Source organism: Chelonoidis abingdonii, chromosome 4, assembly GCF_003597395.2.
Source record: "Chelonoidis abingdonii isolate Lonesome George chromosome 4, CheloAbing_2.0, whole genome shotgun sequence".
NCBI classification, from domain to species: Eukaryota; Metazoa; Chordata; order Testudines; family Testudinidae; genus Chelonoidis; species Chelonoidis abingdonii.
The window spans coordinates 30,142,826-30,164,720 of NC_133772.1; the positions used below are offsets into that span (position 1 = coordinate 30,142,826).

At 45.4% G+C, this 21,895-nt stretch overlaps 1 pseudogene; it reads left to right on the forward strand.

The window, feature by feature from the left end:
* Positions 1–3,252: 3,252 nt before the first annotated feature.
* The window catches only part of LOC116816964 (membrane-spanning 4-domains subfamily A member 8-like), a 27,769-nt pseudogene continuing 9,126 nt past the window's right edge, over positions 3,253–21,895 (forward strand).

Here is a 21,895-nt window from a genome sequence, read left to right on the forward strand (position 1 = left end):
CTGTGTGAGTCTCCTGATTATGGGGGATGTGCAGTCTGAGTTTTCTTATACAGCTCTGGTTTGTATACAATGATACAGCATAGCTGGACCCTGGCTCCATGAGCTCAGCTCAACCCCTGCCCTCTGGAGCTCAGCTTGTCCTGCATCTGGTAAGTTCCTGTGGGTGGCAAAGGCTTGTCATGTCTTTCACACTCAGCTGCTCTGTACCATGAGCCAGCTGGCATTTAAGACCACAGAACCTCACAATCTCTCTTAGTGGTAAATGCTGAATAAGAAGTTCCTAAGGACTGGTCTTGACTACTGCACTAAATTTTCATTGTTGCATCAGTTCAGCAACACCCATTAGCCTGTCTGATGATGACGTATTACATCAATAAGAGAGCATAATTACTCCACCTCAGCGCTTTAAGTCAATGTAACTTATGAAACTCATTCATTGGTTTTTTCACACCCCTGAGCGAAGATACTTACATTGACTTAAATGGTAGTGTAGACAAGGCCTAAATGTTTATCATGCTTAGATGCTGCACCTGGGGATGCTCGGAAGAAGAGAGAGAGGCACCTTGGCGATGTAAAGCACTAGGTAAGTACTGAATACAATTATTAAAGCTGTTTGGAAAATGGGCTTTTTTTACATATAAAATTTCATTCAAACAAATAGATCATTTACATCAAAATTTTCAGTGGAAAATTCCTAGTTTTCTTCAAAAAAGTGAAAATTTCAGTTTTCAGACTTTTTTTTTCTGTGTTCAGCTTTCCCATCAAACATCAACAAATTTTGAAGCAAGCTGGTGCTACCTGGCATGTTTTATACTGGAAAAAAAAATTCCATTGGTGAAAAGTTTGATCAGAAAATGTCCAACCAGCCCTCATTACTTTTATGGCACTTCCCTCTAAGCAAACAGAAAAAGGAAGTCTCATTTAATTCAGTAGTGCTAGTGGCCAAAGGGCAGTGTTGGAGGGCTCCTATGGGGAGCCCCATATGTTCTGAGCCAGAAGGGAGGGTGGTTAGGGTGGTGGAAGGGCTTATGAAGGACACTGAAGCAGATAAGGGAAGGGAACAGGACTTTGGAGTCCTGCAGTAAAACAAGGCAGAGAAGAAGGGAGGAGCTGAGTGTGACTATCAGGGCAGAATTCAAAGTCTGATGCTAATACAACACCTTTTGCATGAGCCTGCGAGAATTTCCTGGTGGGGCTTGGAGTCACCCACAGCTGGATGGAGGAGAGCAGCTACGGTGATAGAGTAAGTGCATTGGCAAACACTCTCCTTGGGTGACCGTTAAAATTGGAGGTTGGTGGACATTCTGGGAAATGAGGCCATGAGGATGCCCTGAAATCCATTTGAATCCTTGTAGGAAAATGAGGTCAGAATTCAAAGAGTAGCAGATAGAATTTCCCGACAAGTGGGAGAGAGAGGTGAGGGGAGAAATTTGTGGCTCAAACAGCATGCTCTTGTGAGAGCAAGTGGCACCTGCCAGACCAATAAAATGTTAATACAGAAGGGTGGAGTAGTGACAAAACTTGCTTGCATTCACCTAAAGCTTTCCATGAGTCAGCTACTCTCCACTACATGGCTCTAGCCAGTGATAAAGGAGCTCAGAGGTCAGAGTGGTGTTGATATCGTCTGTGACATCTCCTGACTAATAACAGTTCAATCTGAGGTGAGCATTTGGTGCTGCTAAAGGCCAATGCCTCCAGCTCTCTTGAAAAAATAGACACAAGTGGTGTCACCCTGCCACCTTCCCACTCCCACAACACCGCCAAGCAAATGAATGAAGTACTCTGGTCCGGTCAGTGAAAGGGTAACAGAAATGGGACAACAGGAGGTTGCACAGGTTGGAGAGAATACAGTCTTTGGGAAGAAAGAGACAGTCCTGACTGTTCCCATGGCTAAAGTCTTTCCTTCCTCCTTACTACCCACATAGGTTAGAACGGCATCATTATAGTAATCGAGTCTGATCTCCTCTGTAACAGAGGCCATAGAACTTCCCCCTAGTGATTTCTGCGTCAAGCCCCTTAATTCCTGCTCACACGAGCCTGAATTTATGCTTCCAACAATGGATCTTGTTATGCCTTTTGTCTGCCAAATGAAAGAGCCCTCTACCTTTGGAAATAGTCTTCCCACTTACGGATTGTGACCTCAGCCTGCTTTCCAGTGGTTGTTAACACTTAAAAAAGTATCTAGATCCTCTTAATATGCCAAATCTAGCAGCAGCCGGGAGCATTGTGAAGACTGGTCACTATGGGGTTAGTGCTGTACATTGCCATGTGGAAGAAATTGTAAATCTCTCACAAAATTGGACATAGGCATATGTGCCTCTGCAGCCAACTTTCTGTTAGAGTGTTGGGAGACTGTTATTAACTAGCCTTTGTGTTGTTAACTAGAGCCAGGTGACAAACTCAATTTTTTTCCACCGAAAAATTCAATTTTCATTGGAAATCTGAATACAAAAATATTTTGATTTGGAAATGCTGAAATGCGGGAATTCCTGTGCCTCATTGCCCCCCTTTCCCTCTGTAGGCCAGGAATTCTAATCAGACAACATCTTCTATGGCGCATCACGCTCCTGCCTCTTGGAAATGGAGGCAGTGCATCATGGGAGTCCCTGGGCATGGTGCATGATGGGAGACGTAGTCCAGTCAAGGATCTCAGCCTGCAGAGGAGTAATGTGATATGTGGCAATTGAGCTACATACCTCATGAGGCACCACAGCAACATAGCTGAATTGCAATATTTCTGGTTTAGGGCTTTCAGTTTTATGACAAAAACTTGAAATGTTCTCTGAAAAAAAAGACCCTTTCCACAGATGCACAAATATCCACTTAATGGAAAACCCAATTTTCCATTAAAAAACCGCTTTAATGGAAAATTTTTCTCCATGTCTTTTGTAAATGCTTTCAGGTCTGATCCCATGGTTTTGAAGTTAACGGGAATGTGTCCTTCACTTCAATGAGAGCAGGAACAGGGCCTTTGTGCCAAAGGACTTGAGTAAATTTCACCCTCTATCGATCCTAGGATAATCAATTACACAGCCCTGGAAAATTCCATCCCAAAAACTGAAAGATCCAGAAAGTTAAAAGCATCTGGAAGAGGAGGGGTGGAATGGAGACACTTGAGCTCTTTGGCTGAGATTTTAAAAGCCAACAAGATGGTTTTGCCACACAAACCCTTTGATATTCAGGGCAGTTGTGCTGCTGAATCCTTCAGTCAGCTTTTGAAATTTCAACTGTTATCTTTGGGTGTTGCTAGTGCTCCAATTATAGCTCCATGCAAAGGAAAAATCATGGTAGGGACTCAAAGGGGCTTGAGCAATAGGTAATGAAGATTCCTACTCAGCATGGCCCATGGCCTGATTTTGGGACCAGTGTTATTACATATGGTTTAATCTGGGCCAATCACCCTTTTCTACAGCATCTTCGCCATCATGGCAGCACCAGGAAGCACAGTCAATGGGGTGCTTGTGTTCATGCCCCCAAACAGCTCTGGCGTCATCCACCTAGGCCAGGGAGTCTCTGGTGCCATTTCCCAGACTCCTGAGATGGTGCAATGTGGGTCTAGCAGTTCAGGGTCATGAACCCTGGGAACCAACCTCTTGGGTCAGTGTACCCCGGGAGTCCTGCTGAACAGGTCGCGCAGCTGAGCATGAGCAAACTCCAGAGTCCACCCTTTTCTTATTTACTTTAATCAACAGCTTTATGGGAAGGATGGTAAGAAGCTAGTACCATCAAGTGACTTGGAATCTCTGGGACCCAGGGTAGATCTGACCTCTTCTTGAGACCTCATTGCTTTGTCAGGGAAGGGAAGGAGAAGAATACACCCAGGGTTCCAGGGGCAGTGAATCCTCCTAGATGCCCAAATAGGGAGAAATGAGGATTAATCGAGCAAAGGAGAAACGGGGGGGTAAAGAATTATAAATCAGCTGTTTCTGTAACTAAATGAATGAAAATGTCCCAAGGTGGCAGAGGCCATCTCAGGGATGAAGGGACTGCAATTCAGCTGGTGTAATCACAATGGCCATGGATCTGGTCTGAGAAGGAGCAGTTCAAACCTAGGGTCCCTCTCCTAGTTACTGCAGTGCAGAACTGATTCCCTTCAGCCTTGAACTACTAATGAAAACAACCAATGGGAAACTTCGATCCATCAGTCTTGAGAGAGATAAGCCAATGTTTCTTCATTTATTTACAATTATGTATATAAATAGGCATAAGAGTAAACAGATTAATAGATTTTAAGGCCTGTAGGGACCACTGGGATCATTTAGCTTGACCTCCTGTGTATCACACACCAAGAACTTCCCTGTATTAATTCCTATTTTAATTCAAGCATATCTTTTAGAAATTTCCAGTGATGGAGAATCCACCATAACACTTGGTAAGTTGTTCCAATAGTTAATTACATTCACTTTTAAACATTTGCACCTTATTTCCAGTCCAAATTTATTTAGCTTCAACTGCCAGCGAGTGGATTTGCTAGACCTTTGTCTGCTAGATTGAAGAGCCTGTTACTAAATTTTATTTTCCCATAGAGGTACTTTTAAATTGTAACCAAGGGTATGTCCACACAATGAAATTAGGTCAATTTTATAGAAGTCGGTTTTTTAGAAATTGATTTTATACAATCAATTGTGTGTGTCCCCACTAAGTGCATTAAGTTGGCAGAGTGTATCCACAGTACCAAGGCTGGTGTCGACTTTCAGAGCATTGCACTGTGGGTAGCTATCTCACAGTTCCTGCAGTCTCTGCTGCCCATTGGAATTCTGAGCTGAGCTCCCAATGCCTGGTGGTTGTGGGTGGTTTAGGGTATATGTCGTCAGCCCCCCCCCTCCCTTTTTTCCCTCCCTCCATGAAAGCAATGGCAAACAATCGTTTCTCACCTTTTTTCCTGGGTTACCCATGCAGGTGACATACCACAGCAAGTGTAGAGCCCACTCAGCTCACTGTCACCACAGGTCTCCTGGGTGCTGCTGGCAGATTGCACTTCATTGCTACAGAGCAGCAACTCCTTGCCTTCGCAGCAGCAGACGGTGCAATATGACTGCTAGCTGTTGTCTCTTAGGTGCTCCTGGCCAACCTCGGTAAGGACAGTCAGGGGCGCCTGGATATAAATGGGAGTGACTCCAGGTCATCCTCTTCTTTAAGTTTCGTCTCATGGAGATTCAGTCCTGCCTGGAATATCATGTGAACTGGAGGCTTCTGCCTCAGGCTGCTCACCCAGCCAGCATTACTGAGCAGTCGCACCTACCCCAGTCTACTCCTTGCTCCCATGGCTCATGAAGACTGGACAGCAGTAAGGAGCAGTCCAACTATAGGCTGAGCAAGTGCAGAATGGTGGTAAAATGTGCCTTTGGACATTTAAAATCTTTCTGGCGCTGTTTGCTGATTAGGCTGTTTGTGATTAGAAGAGCACAGCAAGGCGCGCTGCAAATCACAGAGACTTTGAAAACCAGTTTCATGACTGGCTAGACTTCAGTGTGACAGTTGTGTGTGTTTCTCCTTGATGCAAACCTGCTCCCTTTGTTGATTTTAATTCCCTGTAAGTCAACTCTATAAACCATGTCATCAGATGCCCCTCCCTCCATGATAGCAATGGCAGACAATTGTTTCGCGACTGTTTCCCATGCAGACGCCGTACCACAGCAAGCGTGCAGCCTGCTCAGCTCAGCCGCCACTGTTGTGTCCTGGGTGCTGCTGGCAGCAGATGGTGCAGTAGGACTGCAAACTGTCATCATCGAAAGACCATTTCCGCTGCCACTCTGCTCTCCTCTCCAAATTAGAGGACTGGGCCAAAAGAAACCTGATGAGGTTCAACAAGGACAAGTGCTGAGTCCTGCACTTAGGACGGAAGAATCCCATTCACTGTTCAGACCGGAGCGATGGTCGTCGGAAGCAGTTGCAGAAAGACCTAGGGGTTCAGTGGGCGAGAATGGATATGAGTCAACAGTGTGCCTTGTTGCAAGAAGGCTAATGGTGTTTGGCTGAAGTAGGGGCATTGACAGCAGATTGAGGGACATGTTTGTTCCTTCTATTTGACATGTGAGGCCTCATCTGGATCATGTCCATTTGGCCCACACTACAAAGGATGTGGAAAATTGAAAAAGTCCAGTGTAGGGCAACAAAAATGTTAGGGTGGAGCACATGACTATGAGCTGAGGAACGGATGTTTAGTCTCCAGAAGGAGAAGGAGGGATTGATAGCTGCTTTCAACTACCTGAAAGGGGTCCAAGAGGATGATCTAGACTGTTCTCAGTGGTAGCAGTTGACGAACAGGAGTAATGGTCTCAGTTGCAGTGAGGGAGTTTAGTTGGCATATGAGAAAATTTTTCACTCAGAGAGTGGTGAAGCACTGGAATGGGTTACCTAGGGAGGTGATGGAATCTCCTTCCTTAGAGTTTTTTAAGGTCAAGCCTGACAAAGCCCTGGCTGGGATGATTTAGTTGGGGTTGGTCCTGCTTTGAGCAGGGGGTTGGACTAGATGACCTCCTGAGGTCCCTTCCAACCCTGATAATCTATGATTCCTGCTCTGGCAGCAGACAGTGCAGTAGGGCTGCAAACCATCGTCATCGAACGACAGCTTCTGCTGCCATTCTGCTCTCCTGCTGTCCTGCAGACACCATACTATGGCAAGCATAGAGCCCGCTCAGATCACCGTGGCGGTTATGAGCACTGTAAATACCACGCGCATTATCCTGCAGTATATGCAGCACCAGAAACTTCAAAAGCAGGCAAGGAGGTGATGGCAGCATAGTGACAAGAGTGATGAGGACATGGACACAGACTTCACTCAAAGCACACACCCTGGCAATTTGGACATCATGGTGGTAATTGGGCAGGTTTATGCCATGGAACGCCAATTCTGGGCCCGGGAAACAAGGAGACTGGTGAGACCGCATAGTATTGCAGGTCTAGGAGGAGTCCCTGACTGCGAAACTTTTGCATGCATAAGGGCACTTTCATGGAACTTTGTGACTTGCTTTCCCCTGCCCTGAAGCGCAAGAATACCAAGATGAGAGCAGCCTTCACAGTTCACAAGCGAGTGGTGATCGCCCTCTGGAAGCTTGCAACACCAGACACCTACCACTCAGTCGAGAATCAATTTGGAGTGGGCAAATCTACTGTGGGGTCTGCTGTGATCCAAGGAGCCAACGCAATCACTGAGCTGCTGCTACCAAGGGTCATAGTGGATGGCTTTGCTGCAATGGGATTTCCTAACAGTGGTGGGGCGATAAACAGAACGCATATCCCTATCTTGGTACCAGGCCACCAAGGAAGGCTGTACATACACCGAAAGGGGTACTTTTAAATGGTGCTGCAAGCACTGGTGGATCACAAGGGACGTTTCACCAACATCAATGTGAGATGGCCAGGAAAGGTATCTTTAGGAACTCTGGTCTGTGTGAACGGATGCAGCAAGGGACTTACTTCCCAGACCAGAAAATAACTGTTGGGGATGTTGAAATGCTATAGTTATCCTTGGGGACCCAGCCTAACCCTTAATACCATGGCTCATGAAGCCCTACACAGGCACCCTAGACAGTAGTCAGGAGCTGTTCAACTATAGGCTGAGCAAGTACAGAATGGTGGTAGAATGTGCATTTGGACATTTAAAAGCACACTGGCGCAGTTTACTATCTCAGTTAGACCTCAGCGAAACTAGTATTCCCATCGTTATTACTGCTCGCTGTGTGCTCCACAATATCTGTGAGAGTAAGGGGGAGAAATTTATGGAGGGATGGGAGGTTGAGGCAAATCACCTGGCCACTGATTACGTGCAGCCAGACACAAGGGCGGTTAAAAGAGCACATCAGAGAAACTTTGAAAACCAGTTTCATGACTGGCCAGGCTACGGTGTGAAAGTTCTGTTTGTTTCTCCTTGATGAAAATCTGCCCCCTTGGTTCACTCTACTTCCCTGTAAGCCAACCGCCCTCCCCCCCTTCCCTCCCCCACCCTTGGTCACTGCTTGCAGAGGCAATAAAGTCATTGTTGTTTCAAATTCATGCATTCCGGGTGGGGTGGGGGAGGAGGGGAGGAGGGAAGGACAAGGACACACTGCACTTCAAAACTTATTGAATGCCAGATTTCTGTTGCTTGAGCAGTTCTCTGGGATGGAGAGGCCCCCCCCCCACATTCTTGGTTGTCTGGGTGAGAAGGCTTTGGAACTTGAGAAGGAGGGCAATTGGTTACACAGGGGCTGCAGCGGCGGTCTGTGCTCCTGCTGCCTTTCCTGCACCTCAGCAATACGCTAGAGAATATCAGTTTGATCCTCCAGTAGCCTCAGCATTACATCCTGCTTCCTCTCATCACATTGACACTACCTATCATCTTGCTTCTGCTACCTGTCCTCATGTTCATTTTGTGCTTTCCTGCACTGTGACAGTGTCTGCCTCCACGCATTCTGCTGGGCTCTTTCAGTGTAGGAGGACTGCATGAGCTCAGAGAACATTTCATCGCGAGTGCATTTTTTTCACCTTCTAATCTTCGCTAGCCTCTGGGATGGAGATGATACGGGGAGCGTTGAAACATTTGCAGCTGTGGGAGGAAAAAAAGGGAGAGTGGTATTTAAAAAGACACATTTTAGAGAACAATGCGTAGACTCTTTCCCGGTGACCCAAGCTGTTAACATTACATAGCACGTGTGCTTTTTTTACAAGGTCGCATTTTGCCTCTTATATTGAGGGCCTGCGGGTTTGGTGTGAGAGATCACAAACGCAGGGCCAGCGGACAACAGAATTCGGCTTGCAGGCAGACATGGTAGGCCACAGTATTTTGGCTTCTTTAACCTTCATAACATGTGAAAATGCTTTCAAACAGCAGTGCCCTCATCTCCCATTCCAAGTACCCGTTGGGATGGCCATTTAAAAGGAGGGGTTGTGGTTTTCGGGTTAACATGCAGCACAAACCAAACTAAATCCTTCCCCCCACCCAATTCTCTGGGATGATCGCTTCACCCCTTCCCCCATTGCATGGCTAACATCGGAGATGATGTCTGTTCAGCCACAGGCAAACAGCCCAGCAGGAACGGACGCCTCTGAATGTCCCCTTAATAAAATTCCCCTATTTCAACCAGGTGGCCATGAATGATACCACTGTTCTGAGGATAACACAGAGAGATAAAGAGGATTTCTATCCATCCCCATACACGTTAACAGACTTTTCCAGTAGCTGTACTGGCCGCAAATGCATCCCAAGTCTTCAGGGCAAATTAAACATTAAACACACTTGCTTTTAAACTATGTATTATATTTACAAAGCTACACTCACCAGAGGTCCCTTTTCTGCCTTCAAGATCTGGGAGCCCGCTTTGGGTGAGCTGGGAGGGTACTGACTCCAGGGTGATAAACAGTTCCTGGCTGTCGGGGAAAATGGTTTCTCCGCTTGCTTGCTGTGCGCTATCTTCAACCTCCTCCTCATCAGCAATTTCCTTGTCCCCAAAATCCACATCCCTGTGGCTTGAGAATCCATTAACAGAGTCCATGCAAAGGGCTGGGGTAGTTGTAGGGGCACCCCCTAGAATGGCATGCAGCTCATCATAGAAGCAGTATGTCTGGGGCTCTGACACAGAGCAGCCGTTTGCCTTTCTGGTTCTTTGGTAGGCTTGCCTGAGCTCCTTAAGTTTCACGTGGCACCACTGTGGGTCCCTGTTATAGCATCTGTCCTTCATGCCCTTGGAGATTTTTTCAAATATTTTGGCATTTTGTCTTTTGGAACTGAGTTCTGATAACATGGATTCATCTCTCCATACAGCGATCAGATCCAGTACCTCCCGTTCAGTCCATGCTGGAGCTCTTTTGTGATTCTGGGATTTCATGGTCACCTGTGCTGATGAGTTCTGCATGGTCACCTTCTGATCAGCTTGCCACGCTGGCCAAACAGAAAATGAAATTCAAAAGTTCGCAGGGCTTTTCCTGTCTACCTGGCCAGTGCATCTGAGGTGAGAGTGCTGTCCAGATCGGTCACAATGGAGCACTCTGGGATAGCTCTCGGAGGCCAATACCATCGAATTGCATCCACACTACCCCAAATTTGACCAGCAAGGTTGATTTCAGCGTTAATCCTCTTGTTGGGGAGGAGTACAGAAATTGATTTTAAGAGCCCTTTGAGTCAACAAAAATGGCTTTGTCATGTGGATGGGTGTAGGGTTAAATTGAATGAATACTGCTAAATTCGACCTAAACTCATAGGGTAGACCAGGGCTAAGTGAACCCTTAATCTTTTTAAGTTAAGATCACCAGAGTCCTGAGAATGTGCCAGTTTGGACTATATTGTTGCAAAGTTTGGTCTCCCCTGGCTCAATAGATCTAAAATCTCTGCTGGTGTGAATAGTCACAGCCCCATCCCTGTCAGTGGAGTTTTGTCGCCCAGCAGAGAATTTGTGCGGTGTGGTTACTGGATCAATGAAGTCAGTGTGGTGATCTGTGGGTTTCTTGTACATAGTAGTCTGTAAGGCTCCAGTGTTAAAGCTGATCATCATGTTCAGGAAGTTGATGCTGGTGTGGGAGTGTTTCAGAGAGAGTTTAACAGACAGGTGAAGGTTAATGAAGTTACGGTGGAAATCTATGAAGATGTTTAAGTCGTCTGTTCAGAGGATGAAAATATTTTTGATGTATCTCAATTATATCATTGGTTTTATGGTACATTTGTCCAGAAATTCTTCTTCAAGGTGGCCCATGAAGAGTCCGGCGTATTGGGGAGCCATCCTAATACTCATGGCTGTTACTATATGGTTTGACAAAGTGTTTATAGTTGAATGTAAAAATATTATAGGTGAGGATGAAATAGATGAATTTCATGATGTGTTTGTGGTAGGTACCTGAGGGTTGTCCATTGTCTTGTAAATATTTAAGGCAGGCAGCTTTGCTGTCATTGTGAAGGATGTTGGTGTATTGGGTGCGTCAAGGATGGCATTCTGAGGTACTTTGTTGATGTGGAGGAGTTTGTTGATCCTGGAGTAAACTGTCCCTTTGTGTGGTGAGTAGTTTGAGGATGGTTTCTATGAGTCCTTCAGTAAGAGTGCTCTTGCCAGGAGGACAGGTCTGCCTGGCTTCCCTTGTTTGTGTATCTCTTGAAGCATGTAGAAGGTCCCTGGGGTGGGTATGTGGGGGATGAGTTTATAGAGTTTTTCTCTTAGAGCTATTTGCATAAAGATTTGATTATATCCTTAAATTTCTGGGTAAATTGTGGTGTGGGGTCATCTTTGAGTTCTTTATAGTACGTGATGTTGGAGAGTTGTCAGTTGGCCTCATTAACATAGTCATTATGGTTGAGGATTATGATGGCAACCCATTTGCCATTTGGTTTGATTGCTGTGATGGTTAGATTTCAGAGACTGTATAGCTGTCCTCTCAGTAGTGGAGAGATAGTGGTATATGTGGTGATTGTTAAGGATTTCAGTCTTTTTTTTTTAAGCAATCAGTGTAAGTGAGTGTGGTTTTGTCTGCTCTGTGGTATCCAGTCACATGATTTTTTTCTGATTGTCTATGATGATCTGGTAATTATGAATGATGTTGTCAACTCTATGAGGCTAAGATGGTAGAAGAATTCTTCTAGTTCTGTAGCTGGTATCAGGTTCTGTTGTAGGGCAAAAGGTCAGTCCCTTAGACTACAGATTATTCTGCTGCAGTTAAGGATAATCTTGATGAAATGATGTTTGGCTGTTAGGTACTGGTGTCCTAATTCCTCTTGGAGGTGGTGTTGTGGGTTGTAGAATAGTTGTAGTTGGTTACACTTTTTGTTTTTGTGTTGGATGCCTGTCATCAGATTTCTTTGATAGTTGTTCTGGATTTCTTGCATGATTTCCAGGTAACTTAACTGGTCTTTTTCTTCCAGTATGTTGGAGCATGTGATGATTTCTTGTTTCAGGTGGTTCCTTGTGGAATATATGAGATGCAAAAAGCGGTTCATTATTTTCTCTGAAGTCCGTCTGCAGAGCTGTTCAGCATATTTGGAATTATATGTAGTGGCCAGAAGTTTATGATGGTGAAACATCTGGGAATGATATTTTTCTGTCTTGAATTTGCTCAGGAAGTAGGTGTCACTCTTAAGTTTTGCTGCCTTTCTCTTCCTGTTGTGGAGTTTCTACTTCAGACAGCAAAATTCATGATCTTCCATTGTTATATGCAGTATTCTTGTAGCTGTGTTGGTCTCAGGATATTAAAGAGACAAAATGAGCTGGAAAAACATTTTTTGTTAGACCAACTTCTGTTGGTGAGAGAGACAAGCTTTCGAGCTTACACAGATTTGATTATCTGATTCATTCTTTGGTAGTGATTCCCATCACAGCTGAGGGGGCCATGGGGAGGGGGGGAGACATTTTTCAATAGGAAATGTAGTTTTGCTTTGGGAAAATCTAAACAAAATATTGTTTTTGTTTAGGACTTCCAAAATCCAATGTCTTCAGTTTGTCAAACTGAACTGAAATGTTTCCTCTCAGGTCAGTTGGACATTTAAACTGCATCCATCTGAGTTGCTACAAAGACTCAAGGAAGTTATAGTTCAGATGGTGTCTCATTCTTCCCAGTGAGACTGGCTCCCTGTTCCAAACTACATCTTCCAAGTTGCACTGCAGTCTTCTCTTTTACTGAACCACTATGGTATCTCATGGGAGTCCCATGATTCCACATGTGAGATGTAGTCTGGTTAGGAAGTCTAGCCCATAGAAGAGAATGGGGGCACGAGGCACCCCAACTACAGTTCCCTTAAGGCAATGCATTGACTCAGCTGAACTCAGCTCAGTGTTAACCAAGCCTAAATTAAATATTTCTTCAGCTTGACAATCTGAAACGAAATGTTGAAACACTTCCAAACTGAAAGTTTTCAGATTTCAGATTAAAACAACAGTCTGAAGATCAGAATTTTCCACAGGATGGAAATTCCAATTTCCAATCAGCGTTGCTCAGGACACAGTGCTCTGCTCAGGACACAAGGTGGCAAGGTATTGGTTTCTCTTACTACCCCACTGTCTTCCCACAGGCCATCCAGATCCTGATTGGGCTGATGCACATTGGCTTTGGGGGTATCTCTGGAGCTTTCTTCGGACACTACACTCCCATCTCTTTTATAGGAGGATATCCATTCTGGAGAGGACTTTCTGTGAGTAGAATAAATGGAAGCATTTATGAAATGATGGCATGGCCACATGGATAAATAATCACTGTCTATCATGCGTGCTCTACCCATCTATTAGAACTGTAGTGATTCACACAAGATAAACAGAGGGCAAGAGGGACACTTCCAGGATTGTAATGCACTTCCTAAACATGAGTGAACTAAGCCTCATAAAATGCTAGTGAGTTAGATATTATTATCCCCATTTTACAGATGAGGAACCTGAGGCATCAAGAAGCTAATGGAGTCACCCAGGGTAATGCAGTTGAATTGTGGCAGAGAACCCAGAGCTCCCGATTCCTCCTCCTATACTTCAAATTTCCTAAATGTATCAAGAAACAATGTGGACTGTAGCTATGGACAGTAAGTAACAGATACCTAGTACCTCAGTACCAGACTTAACCCACAAAGGGAAAGAGGCAGCATGTGGTCAGCTCAGGTACCTGCAGGAGGTCAGGGATATGGTAGAACCGTCAGTCCATCTAAACTGGCACACCTCTTAGTCTGCTGTCACACTTCCTGCTGTCACTTGGTAGATCATTGGCCCATCTAATGTGATGACCCATTTTCTGTCATTGCTCAGCAGATCATTCATCCTGCATCATGCAGTGCCCCAGACCAGGCTTCAAAAAACCTTCCCCATGTGCCACCTTAGTCCCCCAATAAAACCCACCCACATGCACTTGAAAGACAGGTGCCTTCCACCAACTACCAGCCCTGAGTGCCACTTTCATAACCCCTGCTGCCAACCTTGTCTGTTCTACATGTCAAGTGTCCTGGCATTTTGACAATCTGCTCACCCTCTTCACCAAAACTGTCTTGTTGGGCTGGTGTTAAGGGCCAAGCTGCTGTGAAGTCCCTGCCTTAGCGCCTTTGCTGGGCTGATGTTGGCACTCAAGCATCCGTGAAGTCATTGGCTCAGCACTTCTGTCTACTTAGCTGATGTCAAGGCTCAGGCCTTTGTGAGGTCACTGACTGAGCACCTCTAGCTTACTAGGCTGAGGTCAAGGCTCAGGTCCCCATCTCTCACCGAGTCCCCTGGCTGAACTGGTCTTATAAGGGTTTATCTACCCTGAATGGGGCAGTGGGGAAAGAAACTTGGCTGATGAGCAAAAAGAGCAAATCTCCTGCCAGGTTCCAAACCAGGGACCGTTCAGCTGTCAAGTAAAATTGGTCACTGCTCCGCCATAGAAAGCACAGTGTGGAGGTGACAGCAGGGGTCATTGCAGGTCCAGGACTGAGACGTGTTAGCACAGCTGGGAGGCTGGGGAGGACAGCACTGGAACAGAAGTGGGCACTGCAGGTCAGGCTTGAGATGTGGAGATGCTCAGATAACATGGTGACGGGAATACTGTACAATCTCCAAAGGCAGACACGTAGGCGGTGCATGGCACAGCTGCACTGGGTGGAAGGTGGGGTGAGGAATCTGGTGACTTTCTGAGATCTTCTTAGGACCATCCAGTCATTGCTGCACTTATGGAGAGAGGAGCAGAACTCAGAAGAAGAGAGGAGGAGAATCTGTGCGGAAGGCTTAAGGTATGGGTGTCACCTTAACTGAGAGGGTTGAATTGAACATGGATGGCAGTATTATTAGATAGAAAGTGCTCTCTAAGCACTAGGTATAATTATTATGACTGGTCCTGCTGAGGGAAGTGTCATTCTTTGCCCTTGCTTCCATCACATACAGCTTGTCTTGGAGGACAGATATTTCTTGTAGGTGTGAAGGTGAATGATGGTTTTCTCTTTCCTGGGCAGTTCGTCATTTCTGAATCCCTCTCAGTTGCAGCTGAAAATCATCAAAACACCTGTCCGATGAGTATCTAGATAATGTTTCCTCAACTTCTGTAATGTTGGGGAGACTCAGGGCACCATCCAGGAAGAGTGGCTGATGGGAAAGAGCAGAGAGCTTGTTGATCAAGAACACAAGGAACGAATATTGGAGAGGGAGAATGTGGGTGAGGTAATATTGTTCATTGGACCAACTTCTCTTGGAACTTGTGTTGGAGAGAAAGACAGAAGAGACAAATAGGGAGATGGAGGAGACATGGGGATACTTTAAATCACTCCCTGCTGTCTGCCTCTGTATTCTTAAGGGTGCTGAACTGAGAGCCAGTAAAGCTGAGTTGATATCTCACTCTGCAGGTAACTCTGGGCAAGTTGCTTCACCTCTCTGTGTTTCACTATTCCTCTTGTGTGTTTAGATCATAAACAGTTGGGAGCAGGGACTGTATATGTGTGTATGTACAGCACCTGGCACAACAAAGAGCCAGTCTCAGTTGGAACCTCAAGCTGTTCTCATAATAAGAGTCAACTGGGCTTATCTAACTTTCCCAAAGAAGTGCAGGGTTTGAGTTGAGTGTAAACGTTCAGGGTTGGATCTTATCTTTTTTCTATTAAATTTTGATTAATTTTTTCAAAATATATATACAGAAAAAGCAAACTATATATGAACTTCTCATAATATAGTAACCATTTCCTACCTAATCTTAACTGTACTTGTAACATTTAATTAAGTATATGTATATATATGACATGAATGGTTAAAAATAGAAATCAATTATTTGTATTACACAATTTACAAACAAACAAAATTTGTTTATAAAAACCCAACTAGTTAAAGCAAAATTATTAAGTTAATCTAAAGAATAGAAGCGAAGTTCAGAGAAGGGGATAGAGATGCAGAGGAAATGAAATGTATAAAGAGAAGGGGGAAATAAGGGAGCCATTCAGTTTAATAGGATAATTCAGATACTCCCAGGAGAGCATCTCATATCTCTGAGAATTTTGGGGGGGTATATCTGTTATAGTACACACGTCTTTCCATGGTGGCCATCAGGGCCGGCTTTAGGTCGATTCAACCAATTCCTCTGAATTGGGCCCCGCGCCTAAGAGGACCCCGCAGTTGTCCACCCCGCCCCCAGCCTCAGCTCACTTCCCTCTCCTCCCCTGAATGCTCCGCCCCCTTCTCCTCTCCCTCCCCTACTTCCCGCGAATCAGATGTTCACAGGAAGCCTGCAAACAAGCAGGGGCAGGTAAGCTGGGGTGGGGAGAGGGGTGTGAGAAGGGCTCCAGGGAGGCGTGGCGTGGCCCTGTCCGCCCAGGCCGAGCAGCTCCTTTCGGCCTGGCCCCCCCAGCCCTGGCCTAGCCCCAGTCGAATGCCCTCAGCCCCAGCCCAGTCCTGGCCCCAGTCGAGTGGCTCCAACCCAGCCCGGCTTGGGCCTCGCAGTGCCGATCCCGGTCCCGGCCGAGCAGCTCCGTCCTGGACCTGGAGCCAGCCAAACAGCTCCAGGCAGTGTGGTAAGGGGACAGGGAGCAGGGAGGGGGTATTGGAAGAGGGCAGGGGAGTTTGGGGGGTTGTTGGGTGGTGATGGGGTCGGGCTAGTCAGAGGGCAGGAGAGGATTGATATGAGAGTAAGGGTCCCAGGGGGCAGTCAGGAAGGAGTAGGGGTTGGATGGGCATGTGGGGCATGTCAGTGGGCAAGGGTTCCAGGGGCAGTCGGCGAGAGAAGCGGGTGGTTAGGGCTGGGCAGGGGTTCCAGGGCGGCCATCAGGCAATGAGAGGGTTGGAGTGGGTGGCGCAGGGGCAGTTGGGGAAGGGAAGGGGGGTGGATGGGGCACGGGTCCCGGGGGGCGCATCAAGAACTTTAGGTGGGGTTAACATGCATCCACATACATTACGCAATGTACATAATATATAATTTTGTTATTATTTATATAGTTATGGAAAGTAAATAATACATGGAAGAAATGAAAGGGGGGTTTTTATGGTTTTTTTTTTTTTTTTAGTCATCCCTTCTGGGTCCCTGCCGAAAATGTTCAAATAGGGCCCCACACTTCCTAAAGCCAGCCCTGCTGGCCATGCTTACGATATCTATGCTCCAGTCTTCAATTGTTGGTCACTCTTTGGATTTCCATGCTTGTAGTACTGGTCGCTTAGCATTTACTAGTGCTCTTAGCCAAAGCTTTTCAGATTTATTCAGCCTCCAGCTAACATCCATTAGGTTTAAAATGACATTTTTGGCTTGTAATACAATTTTATTTGATAGGAAAAACTAACTCTGCAATTAAGTTCTGTCCAAAACATACAACTGTAGGATCATTCCCAGAACATATAGATGAGCTGGTTCTTATTTAAACAAAACCTATTCTCTGCCTACACACAACTTGACCCTCCATATGTGTCTTTCAGGTGAGAGGCAGCCTGGGAAAGAACATCATTAGCGCCATCTTCTCAGCAATTGGGATCAGTCTCTTGCTAACAGAGCTGATTATTAATGCAAGTTACAGATATTTTGGATTGGTAAGTGATCAGACTCTGCCATAGAATCAGAAGTATAAGGCTGGAGGGGACCTCAAAAGGTCATCCAGTCCATCGCCTGCGCTGAGGCAGAGTTAAGTCTACCTGAACCATCCCTAACAGCTGTGTTTAAAATACCTGGAATTTTGTGCCTGGAATTGTCCCAAGCCTTTGACCCCAGGGTAGAAAATATCCATGTGTTCGGCTCCAGACTGTCTTATTGATTCTGCTTGATAAAGCCAGTGTCAAAACTCCTGTCAGTGTCAAAAATCAGGCAGGGGGACCATATTTTTCTTCACCAACCACAGTGGGGTCCTGGTCCATGACTGGGGTTTCCAGGAAACAAAACTGAGGAGAGAGTAAAAAGACTGGGACTGTCCAGTCTTGGAAAAGAGACAGTTAAGGGTGAATATAGTGGAGGTCTATAAATTCATGACTGATGTGGAGAAAGTGAAAGTGTTTATCTCTTCACATAACACAAGAAGTAGGATTCCCCCAATGAAATGAATAGGCAGACAGTTTAAAACAAACAAAAGGAAGTATTTCTTCACACAACACAATCAACCTGTGGAACTAGTTGCCAGGGAATATTGTGAACTAGGTTCAAAAAATAAGTAGGCAAGTTCCTGGAGGGTAGGTCCATCTATGGCTATTAGCCAAGATGGTCAGGGACACAATCCCATGATCTGGGTGTCCTGAAATCTCCAGCTGCCACTGGGACTGGATGGCAGGATGGATCACTCAATAAATTATCCTCTTCCATTAATTCCCTCTGAAGCATCTGGCCCTGACTGCTGTCAGAAGACAGAATATTGGGCTAGATGGACCATTGGTCTGACTGTTCTTATGTTCAGGTGCTTTCAGTATACAAATTAGTGATAATTCCTCTTGATTTCAGCAGAGTGGGATTGGGCCCAAATGTCTGTTTTACCCCACTTTGCATAGATGGGGGCACTGAGACATGAAATCACTGGTCCATAGTCACACATAGGCTAATGGCAGAGCTCAGAAGTGAACCCAGGTTTTCTGAGTTGTAGTCTAGTGTTTGAGCCACTAGGCCACACAGCATCCCTTAGGCTATGTGAGCCTCCCTCTTCACAAATAGATGCATCTCAGGGACACTGATTTCTGTAGGCCCAAGAGAAAGCAGAAGTCTCTGATCTTCTGACAGTGGTGTGGCTCCAGGCATCACAATTACAGGGGCTGCTAAATAGTTTCAATGAGGAGGAGAATTCTGTGTGCCTGGGAGGAGGGAAGAACTGGGACCAGGTTTCTGAATCCCCAGAATTGGACTCCCAACTGTGTTCCCTTGGAGGGAAAAGAGGGGGTTTTATGTACCTCTCGGCAGCCTGTGCAATGTGTTAACTCTAGTAGTCAAAATTAATTAGCATCCTCTGTGGTTTTGTGCGCTCCAGGCTGCCACGAAGGGGATCACAGTCTTGCTGCTCTTGTTCACCATCCTGGAGTTCTCCATCGCTGTCTCAATCTCGTACTTTGCGTGCCTAGCCATTTGCTATACCCCCAACACTGTGAGTCTTTCAGCTCTCAAATGGGGACAGTCATCAGATCATGTGTTGAATGGAGGAGAAGATGCCTGCCTGAACGAAGTGCCCACCCTGATGGTAGGAGTATCCCTGGGGAAGGGCCTGAATGTGTCTTTGGGGGCACTGATGGGGGAAAATGATAGGCACTGATTTGGGCTGGTTGAAAATTTGGTCAAATAGTTTTCTTGATGGGAAATTGGGGTTTTGACTAAATAAGAATTTTAGCAGAAAGCACATGCTTTCTTCACAAAACATTGCTATTTTGCCAAAACACTGAACACCTGAAAACAAACTAATTAGATTCAAAGTGGCACCATGATTCTTGATGGAAGTTGTAGTTCAGCTGCTACATGCTTCCATTTTGCTATGTGGGCCACATTCTCTAGCTGGACTACATCTCCCACAATGCACTATTGCTGGGGGCCCTCATCTCCCCAACAAAGGGAAAGTGGTATATCATGGGAGATATAGTCCTGCCAGTGACCATGGCCCTTAGAGGACAATAGAAGTTGAGATGCACCGTCGTTGCACGTTGAATCAAAATATTTTGGTGGTTGATAGATTTTTGTTGACATTTTTGGCAGAGGAAATTGCTCATTTTCTGGCTCTTTTTATCCTGATTCCTAACCAGGCTGCTGGCACCATGGTCCAAGTTAATGATTTTTTTTTTTATCGGAGGGGGAAATAATCCCAGTTTTCACTGCCACCACATTGACCTTCATAGTCGGTGTTTTAATTTCCATAGGGATTCATTTTATCTCCCTGCGCCAGGTGGGGAGGAACAGGAAACTGTAACTGGGCCAGAACCTGAGCTGTAATCCCATGCTTTTTTGTGCCCCTGAAGGTCACCAGATCTCTCCAGCAGAGAATTCCCTTGGCATGAAATCCCCACCTGGCACAGTCAGCTCTTACTCCCTTGGTGGAGGGCATGTACTGAGGGCACAGTCGGAGTCCTTTGTACTCCAGCAATACCTGCCTGGTGGACAACCCTTGGGGGGCAGAGGCACCATATTTCTGAGTTGTTAGGGACTGCTCAACCTCTGCTCTGTCCCAGGCCCCACCCCCACCCTCTCCAGGCCCCACCCCCCCATATTCTCCCTCCTTTCTTCCCTCCACCTCCCTGCTAACCCCCTTCCAGCCAAATCTCTGAACCCAAATGAAGCAAATGACATTAGAAAGAAATTGCAGCAGAGTGGCTTCTTCAAAAGAAAATGGAGCATGTTGTTCACTGCATGCCAGAAGGTAAAGACTGGACATGCAGAAGGTACCTAATTAAAAGCACTGCATTTAGGAATAAAAAATGTCTATCACAGGTATTTTAATATACCTGAAGTTTGTCAAAGACTTATTTGCAAAAACTTTGCAGTAAAGGCAAGTCAACTGTCCTGCTGAATACAACACTTCCTGTGGTTCCTGTTGGCTGGAAACGGTGAACTGCAGCCACAGGGAGCTGAGGGGCTCCATGCCTGCAGACGTTCCAAGTAAACAAAATGTCCCGACCTGCCAGCAGCTTCCCCTGATGTGCTGAGAGCCAAAGTTTTCCAACTCCTGAAATATAGGGTCAGCTTATGAAAGGGTCATACAGTTTTTGCCGTTTTTACCTATCCATTTTGGGGCGTCGGCTTATAAACGAATGGACCAATGAACGAGTATATACAGTACTTTGTGTGATCTCCATAACTACAGACATGTTTATGAAATTTCACCAACTTTAAAATCTTTGGAAACATATTTTGTAGGCATAACAAAGGATTTTATATCTTACTAAGGTACTGAATTTGCGGGAGGGTTCTCTTAAAACTAGTTCATCAAATAGAAGTAAAGAAGGGGAAACTCATTTGTCTAGTTACCTAGAAGGAAAGGGGTGTTGTCCCTTTAAGGGCTAGCCTCTCTTCAACAGGGAGATGCAAAGATAAATGAATGGACAGAAAGGACAGGAAGACTTTGGAAGCAAGTTTTTTGTACTATAGTAATTAAAATTAAAATGTGTATTTTAGATGATTGGTCTTTTGAAGGATTTATTTAAAAACCTATATGTCCGAAGATCCAAGCATTACAATAATGCAAAACTGTTTTTGTCAGTAAATTCAGAAACTGACAGTATATACCCAGAGGTTGGCAAATGCCTGTTAAATGACTTCATTACTATTTGAATGGCTCTTTAACAGTTTCAGTGTTGTGCTAATAGTTCTGTCAGGCTGGAAGGCTTTTTCACTTTTAAGTTACTAGATCCCCTCCTGAGTAACAGTCAACAGGCTGCAGCAGCTAGCTGTAGGAGCCTGCAGGAAGGGTCAGAACAGGGATAGGAAGTGCCAAGTGGGTGGACACCCAGGGTGCCCCAGATTTTCTGGTGCCCTACACAGCCCTGTATGCTGCCTATGCCTAAGGATGGCTTTGGATGTAATGTCATCATTTTATACTATACTGGTCAATGCAGGATATTAGGGAGACAAGATGGGTGAGGTAATATCTTTTACTTGACCCAACATCTTTTAGTGAGAGACAGAAGTTTTCAAGCTCTTCTTCAAGTCTGGGAAACTAACTCAAAGCTTCAGTGCTAAATACAATATTTGAACAGATTGTTTAGAACAAGTAGTTAACACATATTTCAAGGGATCATTCAAGGTGAAGTGGCCTATTAACATTCCTCCAGTCATAGGGAGGAAAGGAAGAGGGTGGGTGGGAAACAGCTGATGAGGGGTTGTTAGTGGATCAGATTTGTCTTTTGAACATGTCATGCAGGTTTCCTTTTAGGATGAGGACTCATAGGTCATGTGTAAAGTGGTTGCTTTGTGAAAAGTGTTCGTACACGGATGATATGGTGCTGTCATAAATAGATAGGTAAGGTAAGGGTTAAGTTTCTTTTACCTGGAAAGGGTAACCAAACACCTGACCAGAGGACCAATCAGAGAACTGGACTGTTTAAAGTCAGGGGCGGGAATTTGTATACTC